Here is a 5,336-nt window from a genome sequence, read left to right as displayed (position 1 = left end):
CCATTAGCTATAAGTGTAGCTAACATTTCAGCTTCATCAATTGGTTCATTACCTTCTCCTAAAGAACATTCTCCTGTTCCTTGTAATTCTGGAAATTCTTTTAATAATTCTGCATGTGCATCTATAGTTTTAATATAATAACATGTATCATCTGCAGATTGTGGTTGTTGCATGGCTCTATCCACTGAAAAGGTAACACTCTCATCCTCTATACTTAGGGTCAGTTTCTTACCGAACACGTCTATCATTGCTTTAGCCGTGTTTAAGAATGGTCTTCCTAATATGAGAGGAACTTGAGAATCTTCTTCCATGTCCAAGACAACAAAATCTACTGGAAATACTAAAGTACCAACTTTAACTAGCATGTTCTCCATTATCCCTCTAGGATATTTTATTGATCGATCGGCTAGTTGTATGCTTATTCTTGTTGGTTTCAATTCTCCAAGGTCTAGTTTAGCGTATAGTGAATACGGCATTAGATTTATACTAGCACCTAAATCAGCCAATGCTTCTATTGAACTAAGGCTACCCAGAAAACATGGAATTGTGAAACTTCCTGGATCAGATAGTTTTTCTGGTATCTTATTCAACAGCACTGCTGAACAATTAGCATTCATAGTAACAGCCGAGAGTTCTTCCATTTTCTTTCTATTCGTGATTAGATCTTTCAAGAATTTAGCATACCTTGGCATTCCTGAAATCACATCAATGAAAGGAAGATTTACATTTATCTGTTTAAACATATCCAAGAATTTGGATTGCTCGGCTTCAAGTTTTTCTTTCTTCATTTTACTCGGATAAGGAAGTGGTGGTTGGTATGGTTTAACATAAGGTTTATCTTTAACTGTGTTATCTTCATTAACCTTTTCAACTACCGGTTCTTTTTCCTTATCTTGATCAGGTTGTGGTTCTTGTGGAGTAGGAATAGTTTCATCAGAAGTTACTGGTATTTCAGGTGGTTTAAGTGTTGTACCACTTCTTGTGGTAATAGCTTTAGCTGTTTCATTCCGGGGGTTAGCATTTGTATCGCTTGGTAGACTTCCCGGTTTTCTTTCACCTATTAACCTTGCTAGGTTACTTACTTCTTGTTCTAGATTTTGAATAGAAGCTTGTTGATTTCTAAATGCTTGAGCATTTTGTTCATTGGTTTGTTTTTGAGATGTGAAAAACTGCGTTTGAGTTTCAACTAGCTTCGTCATCATATCTTCTAAATTTGGCTTTTTATCATCGGTTTGTTGTGGTGGTTTGTTTTGAAAATTCGGTCTTTGCTGATTGTAAGTATTATTGGATACTTGTTGATTGCTAGGACCTTGTTGGTTGTTGTATGGAATATTTCGGTTATAATTCTGGTTTTGATTGTAAATCGGTCTTGGCGGTTGATAATTATTCTGATAATTATTTCCAGGCCTTTGGTTTATGTATGAAATATTCTCTCTTTGTTCCATTGTTAATTCAATGCTGAGACAATCTTTTGTCAAATGTGGTCCTCCACACTGCTCACAACTAATTCGTATTGAGTGAATATCTTTAGTCATCTTTTCCATTCGTCTCTCCACAGCATCTATCTTTGCGGAAATGGAATCTAAGTCATGGCTAGAATCGGCTCTAGCTGCTTTAGATGATCTAATGATATCTTTTTCTTGATGCCACTCATGTGAGTGGGAAGCAGTGTTATCAATAATTTTGTAAGCATCAGTTTCGGTTTTCTTCATAATAGAACCACCAGCTGCTATATCTATGTCTTTTCTTGTAGTGATGTCGCATCCTTGGTAAAATATTTGTACTATTTGACAGGTGTCTAAACCATGTTGCGGACATCCTCTTAGTAACTTTCCATATCTTGTCCATGCCTCATATAGAGTTTCATTTGGTTTCTGTGTGAACGTAACAATTTCTGCTTGAAGTCTTACGGCTTTAGATGCAGGAAAGAATTGTTTAAGAAATTTGTCAATTAAAACATCCCATGTATCAATCGCCCCTTCAGGTAATGATTCCAACCAATCTTTGGCTTCTCCCTTTAAAGTCCAGGGAAATAACATGAGATATATCTGTTCATCCTCCACTTCTCGTATTTTAAATAGTGTGCAGATCCTATTAAAGGTACGTAGATGTTCATTTGGATCTTCCTTCGGCGCACCACTAAATTGGCATTGATTAGTCACCATGTGTAGAATTTGTCCTTTGATTTCATAATCTGGCGCATTAATGTCTGGATGAGTAATTGCGTGACCTTGGCCAGTGCGTTTAGCTCTCATTCGGTCTTCCATACTTAAAGGTTCCAGATTCTCCATATTTGAATTTGTTGACTCGGTATCACTAGATGATTCTGATTTAATAGTTCGTTCCTCAACAATCTCTGTTTGAATGATTGGTGGTTCCGGAGGAAAGTTTAGTGGTTCAGGATCTATGAACCGTTCCTGAATATTTTCTGGATTCTCAATTGTGAGGTTTGTTTCAAAAAATGGATTATCGGAAATTTGAACTGAAGTACTTGGTCGACTGGATGACGATTCTAAAGAAAAATCAACGGCGGTTATATTTGTTAAACGATGTCTTGATCGAGTTACAGGTGGTGAACGTACAAAAGGTGGTGAACGTCTTGCTCGGTGCATTCACTGAATATCCTATTAGTTTTTAAAAGGAAAGAAAAATTATAATAAGTTATCCAATCAATAGACTTTTTTGATTTTGCCCACGTTTCGAATAGCCAAAAGATGCAGCAGAGGGGCAGGATTCGTTTGGTCTCAATATAATTGAGGACTGTTTGGCTCCAATAACCCGGTCCACGTACAAATCCAACTATTACTACGAACCAGAAAATTTTGATGTCTATCAATTTAATTACTTAAAATAAATTTTCGTAATTTTAAGAAATTTAGATAAGAAGTAGAATAAAATTCTAAGTCCTAAAAACTAGAATAGCGAGAAATAAGAGAGAAAAAGATTGCGCGTCGAAAAATGTCGAAAAAGAAAAATGGTTGAAAAATAAAAGGTGACGGAAAAATAAAAGAAACTTATAAAAACTTAAAAATACTTAACTAATTTAACCTTATTACTACAACTAACTTAAAATTATAATCGCAAATTGAAATTACTAATTGGAATGATAATTGGTACATAGTAAAAGGTGTCTAAAAATATTAAAGCTTACAGGAGAAACTAAATCCCAAATGGAAATAACTTAAAAAGAAACTAAAACTTAAAAAGGCGTCGCAAAATTCTAAAGCACCTAAATCTTAGTCTAAAGAAAAAGCTCTTAAGAAATTTTACGGCAAAGCCTAAAAATCTAGGAGTAAAAATAACTATAGCAAAAACTAAGTTTAAAATTAAATATGAGTTAGAAATACAAATATTACGCTACAACGATTAAAAAGGTACAAAATATTAAAAGTTATTAAAAGTTATAAAAATATTAGATTTTATAAAAATATTATTTTTATATTTTATAATTTAAAGTATTAAGTATTATATAATTAAAACTAGTTAAAAGTAATAATTAATTTAAATAACTAAAACTTAATTAATAATAATAAATAAAACTAGGGTTTAAATAATAATAATAAATAATATCCGTAATTATTACGAAATTAGGGTTCAGATGTGGTCCTGTCAGACCCCTCATGCGACTCGCATGGGTTTTAGTTGAAATGCCATGCGACTCGCATGGTGTTCGGATCCAGGCCAAAAGTTGGGCTGCTACAGTACCTTGGCCCGATTATTATTATTATTTTTTTTTTTTTTTTTTTTTTTCTGTTTTTCTATTTAATATAAAATATTTATATAGTTTAAAAAAAACTTATATTTTTATAAAACTAAAAATAGAAATATTTGATAATTTTGTAAATAAAAATCTTAAAAATATATATAAGTATATTTTTTTTTTTCTTTTCGGTTTTTTAAAAGCTCTCTTTTTTTTTTTTTTTTTTTATATCTTTTTTTTAATTTTTAAACAAAAATATAAATTTTACAAAAACTAATTATAACTTAAAAATTAAAAATATGGCGTTTCGCTTCGGCGTTCCCCGGCAGCGGCGCCAAAAATACTTGATGTCAAAGCAGAGGGGTATAAAATACTATTAAATTTTAGCAGAAAATACTATTAAATACGATACAATTTTACACAAGATATTTATTTATTTATAGAATGGATATACTTAAACCTTGCTACAACACTTATAGGCAGTGTACCTAATCGTACAGTAGTGTAGTTTTTAGTAAGTCCGGTTCGTTCCACAGGGAAATCTTTAAACAAAGCTCAACGCTATATTAGTTTACTTTTATTAAAAATACAAATATATATATAGGTAATATTATTATTATAAAGGGGGGTTTTTACCGTTTAATGACCGGTTTGTCGATTTTAAAACTTTAGTCGCAGTTAAAACCTAATGTAAAATATAAAATAAATACAAGACTTTAAATTAAAGCGTAAAGTAAATAATGAAATTGCGAATAATAAAAAATGCGATAAAAATTAAATTGCGATAATTAAAAGTACGATAATTAAAAGTGCGATTAAATAAAATAAAAGTAAATAAAGGTGCGATAATTAGAAGTGCAATTAAATATAAAATAAAGGAAATAAAATATGAAATAAAAGAATTATGCTTATTTAAACTTCCGTAATCATGATGTTTGACGTGTTGATTTTAGTTTTATTCCCATGGGTTAATTGTCCTTTGTCCTGGATTATTCAATATGTCCGTCTGGTTTTTGTCCATAACAGTCCATCAGTCATAAATATAAATTGCAAGTATCCTTGTCAAATTATTATTATACCCGAAGATAAATATTCCAACTAATTGGGGATTCGAATTGTAACAAGGTTTTAATACTTTGTTTAATGAATACACCAGGTTATCGACTGCGTGTAAACCAAGGTTTTACTACTTTGTTAACAATTACACCAATTACCCTTGAATGTAATTTCACCCCTGTTTTAATTATTCTAGTGGCTATTAATCCATTCCCGTGTCCGGTTAAATGAACGATTATTCGTACATATAAATACCCCGCCCATCGTGTCCGATCGAGTGTATATGGTAATTTATAGGGACGCCCAATTGTAAATCTTTATATTAACATTAACAAACTTTCATTTAGTTAAACAAATATAAAGCCCATTAATAGCCCATAGTCTAGTTTCCACAAGTGTCGTTCTTTTATCCAAACCCCAATTATGGTACAAAGCCCAATTACCCAATTTTAGTAATTAGCCCAACATCATGATTACTTCGTTTTAAATAAGCATAATAATAACTTAGCTACGAGACATTAATATAAAAAGGTTGAACATAACTTACAATGATTAAAAATAGCGTAGCGTTACACGGACA

Source organism: Rutidosis leptorrhynchoides, chromosome 5 (assembly GCF_046630445.1).
Source record: "Rutidosis leptorrhynchoides isolate AG116_Rl617_1_P2 chromosome 5, CSIRO_AGI_Rlap_v1, whole genome shotgun sequence".
NCBI classification, from domain to species: Eukaryota; Viridiplantae; Streptophyta; class Magnoliopsida; order Asterales; family Asteraceae; genus Rutidosis; species Rutidosis leptorrhynchoides.
The sequence above is the reverse complement of the archived record's forward strand: the minus strand, read 5'-3'. Positions refer to the sequence as shown.